At 43.4% G+C, this 10166-nt stretch overlaps 1 protein-coding gene across 1 annotated transcript in view; it reads left to right on the top strand.

The window, feature by feature from the left end:
• Positions 1 to 2747: 2747 nt before the first annotated feature.
• Positions 2748 to 10166, top strand: part of tncb (tenascin Cb) — a 95864-nt gene continuing 88445 nt past the window's right edge. Inside the window, exon 1 of the mRNA XM_023269448.3 lies at positions 2748 to 2888. The gene's annotated coding sequence lies outside the window, so the exon portion shown is untranslated. The remainder of the gene's footprint in view (positions 2889 to 10166) is intronic.

The following is a 10166-nucleotide window of genomic DNA, read 5'->3' as shown; positions in this document are numbered from 1 at the left end:
CCCCCTGCTGACTGTTAGAGAGAATGCAGGTTTAAGGCGGTTTCACATTGGCTTCAGTTTTCAGACCCGGAGGCTACCTAGCAGGTAAAATGTAAAAATGAGCCATATACAAAAGTAGAGCTGAACTCACCTGATTTTGTCTAACAGTGTTGTGGAATATACTTTCTCCATGTGCGTAGTGTGCTTACCTTCTTATAGTCCTGGCAGAATCCAGCATCACATTACATGAGTTATGTAGAATTACATACAGTGGCATTTTTCAACCCTTATTTTTATCAGTTTGAATGGCTACAGAAATGCTTAAATTCTTTTTCACTTTAACATCATTTAGAAATCCGAAGCTGTGTACAGTATGTCAGTAAGTATATCGCAGTCTGACTGGTGCACAGAGACCACCCCATCTGTTTACTCTGTTTGGTTCCTTCCACCTGGAGATCTCTGTAGTAACATTGGAGGATGTAGAGGTGCTGTGGATAGGCTGTTAGCTGTGATGTTAACATTGACATTATATAGTCTATAGGTGTTAACGAAGTGTGAGCATTGAATAATCAGTCTCATTTTATGCCATGGAAATAGTGTGAATTAAATACATTTGTAATTTACGAAGAGCTTCTAATTTTTCCTGTCTATATTCACTTCACATCCATAGTTAACTAAGTAAGTTAACAGTGATGTCAACACTGCCACTGTAAGGAGTCTTATAAAAGGGAGAACTGACAAATGACTGATGCTATGATGAGTACCGGCAGCAGTGAGGTCTTCATGTTCTCACAGCTTGTTCCTGTTTAATGCTATCAAATACAGGAGTGAACAGTAAGTAAAATCATAACAAGATAGAATTCATCCATTTATAAGTGAAATATCAGTTTAAAACAATGAAATTAGCTCGTTAAAAAAGCTGCGATTTAGAATATTTGTCATGTAGTCTGTCTGACCCAATTTAAACTGTCAAGTCAGTAGTTATACAAATTCATCCGGTCCTCCTTGTGTGACAGTCCCTCTTTTAATGGCGTCTCATCTGGTAATGCTCAACCACATGTTGAAACTCTATTACACACTGAATACTGAATTTAAGCTTGGCTGTAAAGAAATACACTACTGTTCAAAGGTTTGGGGTCACCCAGACAATTTCACGTTTTCCATGAAAACTCCCACTTATTCATGTGCTAACATAACTGCACAAGGGTTTTCTAATCATCAATGAGCCTTTCAACATCATTAGCTAACACAATGTAGCATTAGAACTATGACTGGACCCGAATATCTGAATATCCAAATATTCGGTCGTGACGTTTGTATCCGAATATTAACTTTGAGATCCGAATATTCGGATCCCCCAGCCCCGAACGATGTGGCGCGATCGATATTCATCTGGTGAATTCGCCAGACGTGTCCCCCCTTCGGACGTTACTATACGAACTGATCCTAATATTCCCCTCGCCTCGACCGCCTGCCGCCCCCCCAGTTACGAAATGGACCGAATATTCGGATATTCGTCATTAATTGGGGCCGAATATCCAGAGCCCAGAAACTGCTATTCAGGCCAGCCCTAATTAGAACACAGGAGTGATGGTTGCTGGAAATGTTCCTCTGTACCCCTATGGAGATATTCCATTAAAAATCAGCTGTTTCCAGCTAGAATAGTCATTTACCACATTAACAATGTCTACACTGGATTTATCATTCATTTAATGTTATCTTCATTGAAAAAAATGCTTTTCTTTCAAAAATCATAACATTTCTAAGTGACTCCAGACTTTTGAACCGTAGTGTGTTTACAAATTAATTTGGCACATCTGACAGAAAAATTGCATTCAAATGGCTCAGCCCTAATATGCTAAATGTTTCACATCCTGCTGAATGGTAGATTTTTTTTTTATAACAAATAGAAGGATTCCTGTGGATCTAGTGTATGCTGCAAATAAATCTGTATAACGGATCGACACTTTACAGGACTGTGGAACGTGCCCCCTCAAGAACTGAATGCATGATGCCCTTGATTACACAGACTATACTCCAGAAGTTGTGAGCTGTGTGGCGTGCAGCTGTAATCACTAAAGAATGAGCACATACTACTACTCTGCAGCAAAGACACTGGGGACATCTGTCGTTCAGATGAGGACGAATATAGGTCACTGTTCCTCGCATCTTTGCTGAGCAGGGTCTGATTAATGCAGCAACCTACAGCTGACAACTCCGCTCTCCCGCCGCTGCCAAGTTACACAACATTTGATTTTTAAATGCGTTTTATTTTGCCGTTGTGAAGGCTGCGTGATTCTGGTGTCCTTCGTCACAGAGAACCTTTGGCTGCGACTAACGGTCTGCCTCTTAGAACAGCAGAGATTTGATCTCCCGGCCGTCAATCAATCATCCGGCCGCTGATGCGAGCCCACCATGAAACAGATGGTCGGCCACGGCCACATGCGTGCACCCCCACCCTCCCCGAGCACAACACTGTAAGCTCCTTACAATTTTTTTCCATGCTTATCACTAATTTAGGTCTTTTCATCAAAGCGATCATAGTCATATTTTTTGCAGCAGCATCGACACTCATAATACCGTTTTAGCGTGTAGCGGCTACTATTTCTGTTCATGTTAAACATTTAACTGTCATGCAACAGATGAGAAATGTGCGAAAACGTCTTAATGAGTCCACAAATCTGCGGCTGTGCTTAAGACAATAGCATGCCAGGGGGCTGAGCGATGGGTGTATTTTGGGGCAGGGCGGCGACCCCCCGACACCCGGGCCCGGCAGGCAGTGGAGGAGGAGGCTGAGCCAGAGCAGGTGTCTCTGCTGACATCTGCTTCAGTTCACTGGGGAAACACAAGCACCCTGCAGCTACAGCGCTGACAATGCCACTGAAGTGCCCCGGCTCCATATAAACAAGGTAGACTTTTTCCACTTCTCCTTATGGTTCTGGAATGATTAGGCTGAAGGCTCCTTTCTGTTCCAGGTTTCTGTTTGTGCTTTAGCTCTTCTATATAACATTAATGATTCATGTGTTGAAATTGGACCGTTGCATGAGTTGCACTCGTGGTTGTTTACACTCATATTTATTTCTTGATTTTGACAGTTTTCTGTGTCCCATGTTCAGCTGCTTAATCCATGAGAAAAACAGAACGTCTTCATATCAGAGCATTAAGAGGATTCGACCCAGATCTCTTACAGACATTAAAGAAGGAAATCGTTGGATGTTCAGTCTCATGCAATATTGATGCTGTCATGTTTACTCATCAACCCACTTTCCTCCTGAATCTAATCAAGCTGACAAGACAAACCCACAAGGCTGTTGATTCAGAGGCGGTATCGATCCAAGTTTGCGTTCCACTGACCCGAGTGCATTTTTAAAGACTTTGTAGTGTAATCAAAGGCTCTGTGGACGCCTCGCTCCTCTTTGACCTGAGCTCAGCAGATATAGCAGATGTAATGTATACGTTTCTTTTCTTTCTCTGCAGCTCTGACAGGCTTTCACATCACAGCGTTTCACTTTGTGTGTTTGCTATGATCAGACATTGATCTTTCTGTCTTCTCCTCAAACAATGGATTATAATAGGACAGCAATATGATAGCAACTGTGGAGGAGGACGATCTGCTGAGACAGATTTATGCTGAACTGAGGATTGGGGGGGGTGTCAGACGGCAGTACCTGATAGAAATTCTGAGCATGCACTGGGGTGGCGGTGAATCCCAGTCCATATGTGTCCTGTAAATGAAAGAAGTCTTATCACTGTAATCTGATCTATTTCAAAAACTCCCAACAAACGAGCAGCATTTTTAATCTCGGTTCCTCCAGATGTACTTTAAGATACAGGCTGTTTTAATGAGGCCGTGATGGGAATGGTATTGACCCGTGTTTGGCCCGGCTTGTGTTTTTCTCTTTCCAATGGTTTGCTCTTTTGCCCTTTATGTTCAAGACATAATTTTATTCTGCTCACACACTGTCTTTCCAGCCAACAAAGTGGCACTGTTTATCTCTTAGTAGCCAATAAGCGCTTGTAAAAAGCTAAATGTCAGGAGGTGAAATTGATCCTGGGTTATAGACGGCTTTGTTTGTTTTGACAGATTTAGGCATCTTTAAGATGTTGAGTTCTGGGAAAGCAGAGAGGCAGCAGGGTGTCTGTGGAGCAAATCTAGAGAGGGTTACAGCAATTTTCTTTTGGTATCCTGGGTTTGGTGTCTGGAAGTTTGCACAGCTGAATCCCTGAATCCCTGAGGAGACATGGAAAAGTCACATCACCTTACCTCTGGGCAACATAATTTCATATCTGAAGAAAGTAGTTCTAGAAGATGTGTCCAGACATTAGAAAGTGTCAGTGGGGATGTGTGACTGCAGGGCTACTTGTACAACTATTGTAGTCTACCTGCTGAGTATTGTTACCATTAGCTCCACTCCATAATAGTCTGCATGGCTGAGCCTTTAAGCAGAATGTTGATGGAAAATGGAAAATAAATCATTTAGTGGCACTTGTCAAGGGTGATTAATTAGTGTATGCATTTATAATGCATGCTATTAGTTTATTTGAAAAATTTTCATGAAAGTCTAGTTTTTTTCTTTCCTCAGGAAATGCAAATAATTTTTTCAAATACCTCAAATTTCCTGAATGTAGTCACAGAGTTTCACTGTGGTGCTACAGTCTGAAAGTCACTGGGAATGTTGTATATTTAAGATGTCATAATAACTTTCTACAGTGTTTACTGGAGCAAACTATGTCACTGGTTCAGCTTCTAAAGGAAGTGCAGTATTTTTTTAATGTGAGCTAGTTAGTGTAGCTGATAGGGAATCTGAACACATCAGAGAAGCAGAACTGACTAAAGCACACACAATAGTATTCTGTTTCAAATAAATTAATACTTACAAAGAAATTATTATTTTATCTGTCATCAGGTGAGTGTGAGGAAAGCATTGTGAGAGCTGAGGTGCAGATTAGTATAAAAAAAATCCAGTTTGCAGTGTCCTGAGGTAGCTGTAAGGTGCTCTCCCACACCTAGGACAATACATGCTACAGTGGTGACTTATGGAGGCTGATCCTCATGAGGAGACAGGGGTCCTCCAGCCTGAAGTCACTGCTGATCTGGCATCAGCCTGTCTGGGGACAGGATTAGGGGGTGAATGTGGAGTTGTGGACTTGCAGATAGATCAGTGGCCACTGACTGAGCCTCACATGCAAACAAGCGCATTATCAACCAGACTAATTTAGCTAGCATTGCTGAACACATGTCCACTGTGGATCGATCTCCTGCTTAATCCGCTCGTTGCAGATCCTAGAATATGATGTGATTACTACCAGCATATGAAATGTATGAGCTATTGGTAAACACAATAAACAGATGTGCTCTCCCACTGGAGATTGTATTCTACTGTGATTTATGAGATCTCTTTAACCCGATTTAGCAGATACACAGGGCAATGCGCTCAGCTTCTCTCCTGTTGAACCCAGTAGATTTATTATTGTTCTGAGTAGCCACTTATTGCATTTTAGAGTTAGCACAAACTGTTATCATTTTGCTCTTACAGAAAATCCCGACTAGCTTTAATCCTGTGTACAAGAAACCCAAATAGGATAGCTGGGATCTAGTGTAATTAGATGGGATAGTAGAGCATGTATACACCTTATCCCACTGAGGCCTGGATGGACTTTGCAGTCTTTGTTAATTGAGTTTCTGTGTAATTGCCAGAATATCTGTAAAGTTTGCTGGTAACTGCTGCATTCCCTGTGATACAGCTAATGCTAGTTTTTTGTACAGTATACTGGGCTCATCAGATTGCTTTTGCTGAAAAGAATCGGTTTGATGGGAGCACAATAAACCAAAACAGTTCCCCCCATGCATCCTGTCACGGTCCGTGTAGTCATTTGACTGTTTGTGAATACCAAAATATTGATTAGCACAGCTTTAATGAACCGTTTTGTTTGACAGATCATGTTTAAGTCCCATCTGGAACATCTGAAGTTGCCTTTAAAAAAATGCACACCATCAAATTTCAAAAATCAGATGATGTGTAGCTGAAGAGGGCGGTCAGTTTGAGCTTTGACCCCTGTAGGATCAATTTTCTGACCCTCCAATCTGTTCATACTGAGATGCTGCCATGTCCTGTGGGAACACACGGTGTTTAGAGCCTTGACACTATGTGACACACCCACCCACACTCATCTGTCTGCCTCCATACGTCTCTAGGTGTGTGTCAACAGCTACTTCGTTTTAGCTCATTGCCAAAGAATTCTCAGAGAGGGCTTCGGAGTCAAACTGTTTCCAAGTCTCTGAGTGGATGCGAACAATGGGTAGGATGAAAGGGGAAGGTTAAATAGGGGGTGAAAAACGCCAGCAGCAAAGCCTGTGTGAGGATGGATGAGGAGGCTGATGCACAGACACATGCACACACACTCACACACACACACACACACACACACACACACACACGCATGTAAACACACGTGCACACGCCCCTCCAGCAAGTAGATATGCAGGAGATTTAGTTCCCATTTGAATATGTAATGAGTTTAACATGCGTGATGAGCTGGTGGTTGATTCCTGGCAAAGCAGCTGTGATCCACGCAGCACATTCAGGATTATCTGCTGCTGAAGATAACGGCAAGAACAAAGCTGGGGAGAGCGCTGCAGGCGGAGGAAGCCCTCGCTGTTCAGCAGCGCTAGCCCCTCGCAGCTTACTTGATTGGAGAATTCCCCCCACATTACCTTTACGTGCCTCCAGGCTGGGCTTCACTTTTGGGGGTGGGCATCCTTGGGGGAGGCAGTTTTGGCTTGGAAGGCGGCAAAACATCAGCCAATGTTGTTTCTAGACTGAGTCTGTGGAGTAAAGGATGGGACTTTTTAAAGCTCTGCTTTCCATCAGCTTAACTTTGATCTCACTCAGGCGTCTGATAAACTGAAGTAGCTCAGCTGGAAGAATAGATATTACCATTAAGTTTGGGCTCACTTAGAAATGTTGTTTATTTTGAAAGGAAAGCATATTTTTTTCAATGAAGATAACATTAAATTAATCAGAAATACATTCTAGACATTGTTAATGTGTAAATGACTATTGTAGCTGGAAACAGCTGATTTTTAATGGAATATCTCCATAGGGGTACAGAGGAACATTTCCAGCAACCATCACTCCTGTGTTCTAATGCTACATTGTGTTAGCTAATGGTGTTGAAAGGCTCATTGATAATTAGAAAACCCTTGTGCAATTATGTTAGCACATGGATAAAAGTAGGAGTTGTCATGGAAAACCTGACAATGCCTGGGTGACCCCAAACTTTTGAACGGTAGTGTGTGTAATTTTTTGACTAAAACTCATATATTTAAAAAAAAAAAAATAATGCAGTTTATTTCTGTAGCATTGTTTATCCAACCAGTCCTACAATGCACTCTGCAACACGTGGGCTCTCACTAAAAGGTACATACCAGCCAAACAGAAGGGTTCCAATCAGTGCTGCAAACCTCCTCCTGAGACAAACAGAAATGTTATATTTCCATCAAGTTTTCTGCATCGTTTTTCCCAACTTTAGCTTTGACTGGCATTTTACCAAGGTCATGCCATTGTGTTCTCTTTTCTCCAGCACCAATTAGTACCACCTGCTTTATGGTAATTGATGGACACACGCCCTAATGATTAGAACTGTGCTGAATGGAAACCTAGCTACTGTGAATAGTAAAAGAAAATGTTTACTCATATTCAACCATTACCATTTACCGCACATGCTACTTGCACAGCAGCCATCAGTGTAAATATTTTATACAGAGAATTGGAAGTCTGTGTTCAGTGAGGAAAATATGGATTGGTGCTACTGAAGGTACCAGACAGTGTTTCAGAAATAAAAGAAAAGACAAATTCACTAAAAGGTCTACAGCAAACTAACAGACGTCCTTGGATTACACTGCTCTCGCACTTTTTACCACAACCGTCCTGAAAATTTAATGGTCCTGCAGGTGCTCACATTTTCTGCTGTAGTCTCTCGTTTTAACCTCAAGTCATTGTGGTGTAAGATGATAACTGCAGAAGTGGCTGAGAGTCCCACCGTTTAGCTTGAGAGGACCTTATTACAGGCAATTCAGCGCTTCTTTTCAGAGCTCCGTCACCTCGAGCAGCAGCCGCCGACTGAGGCTGTCCGAAGTTGTCGGCTGTTTCTGAAGAGGTGCATTTTTCTATAAAAACCTTTTCAGATGAAGAAAGGAGCTTCTTGACTGGCATGCCGACGACCACTAAGACTAATGACTTGGCTTTCGGTTCCCGTCGACAGATGAGACTCTTGACAGCGCCAGCCGCCGCTTACATTTCTGTAAAATGATCCTGAGCCTGATGACAGCATGTCAACAGAAAAACGACCCTTATAAAGTTATTAAAAGCTCTACCATCTTATCAGTTTAAAGATTTATATAATGGTCAGAGTTGAAACATATTCCTGTTTTCCATCCTGAGCCCACTGCAATGCATGATCCAGTAGATAAACTGCAGTCTGGTTAAACAGGAACGTGTATAAAATAGGATATCTTGTTTGTTCTAGAAATGAAATTAGGGTTGTTCTATTTTCCCTCTTAGTTTTCTGTGGCATCTTTTAACAAGATCTCCAGCGGCGGGTGAGGGGGAGTTTAAACATTCAGCCTTCTCTTGCTTCCAGTCTCCTGCTGGACTTGAATTACACGGTGACCTAGTTAGGAGGGAGCTGATGATCTCCCCCCACCTTGTCACCAGTGGCCTGAGACTAACGGATGAAATAATTTCCCTCTGTGTGTGATGCCATAAAGACAGTTTTCCTCCGGAGAAGGAGTGGACCCAGCCTCAGCCCAGTCTTGTGTGACACATAACAGAGATCTGATCAATGCGAACGATCCGGCTCCCTGGCGGCTTGGCGCTGGGAGCTGGCAAAAACCTCTCCGCTCATCTGGGCCCCGGCTTTTCTCTGGATCGAGCTAAAGACGTGCCGAGGGGGAGGATTCAACTCGCTACAGTCAAGTGCTGTTGGCAACCAATTAATGTTAGTAAAAGAGGAAAAGAAGGTTAGGAAAAAGCACCTTGCACTATGCTTTTCTCAGGCTCCTGTTTCCATGGGCACAGGCCCTCCAGGGGGGCTGGTGTCAGATTGTAACAGGTAGTTACGCCACGCTGCACCCTCCTCTCAGCTCAATTACGTCTTTGTAGGATTTTTTCACCTTTTTTCAGCTGCAAACTTTGTGACTTGAAGATTGCTGGAATGTGTGATTTCTCAGTTGTCCCTCGGGTCTGGTGGTTATGTGAAGGCGGATTCTGTTCGAGACCTTTTTCTTTTTTTTTTACCCCTTCTCCTCTCCCTGAGAGAGGGCGGCACTGTGCCACCGGATCATCTGCCAGCAGAGCTGCCCCACTGCCAGCTTCTTTTCATTCAAACAGAACAAATGCCTGCATTATTCAGGCTGCCATCTCCCTAGAATGGATCTCCTATCGCTCTGCCATGCCGCTGGGCTACATACTTACCAACCGATATGTTTACTGTTCATATTAGCAGATATATCTTTTCAACAGAGTCCATTTCAGACCCTGTTTTCCTGCACAAACCCCAAAGGCATGTGCCAGACAGCATGCCAGAGGATCATTCTCAGAACTTAAACCCCAGCAGCGTGGGATGTTCTCTGCTGATTTATTAGACAGTGATGAGCCTGAGTGATATCAGAGTGCTGCTGTGAAGTGTTGCACTTTACCACCAACACCAGCAAACCACCAGCGAAGTAGATGTAAGCATGTCCACACTCCATACATCCCAGGATAAATGAGTTTACATAGCATGCTCGGCTCCGCGCTACACTCTCGCTAAGTGGCTGTTAAAACGCTGCCCTTCTCCTCCCCTCCCGCCCGGTTGATGGCCAAGTGATGATGTGCGGAAGGTCAGACAGTAGGCTGCCGTGCCAGTGGTCCAGTGTGTCGACCTGTCGCCTGCCTGCCGCTCAGCGTCACTCCACCCACTGCTGTATGCCATCAGTGGTAATGCATGGGGAAGTACCGCATTCCAGGATATAATCAGTGCCTGAATTCTGCCCTGGTTCAACTGAACTAACAAAGCAGTCAAGACGGCTAATAAATGCTGGCAAACTACACTGATGAGGTCACCATCCTCCAGGGCTGCCTGTGATTGGTGCGACAGGTCAGGTCGTATAATAGCATTAAGACTACCAGCTTCTCGGTTCAGAC

The sequence above is a fragment of the Amphiprion ocellaris genome, chromosome 6 (assembly GCF_022539595.1).
Source record: "Amphiprion ocellaris isolate individual 3 ecotype Okinawa chromosome 6, ASM2253959v1, whole genome shotgun sequence".
NCBI lineage: Eukaryota > Metazoa > Chordata > Actinopteri > Pomacentridae > Amphiprion > Amphiprion ocellaris.
Note: the sequence above shows the minus strand (reverse complement) of the source record. Positions and strands in the feature narration are given on the sequence as shown.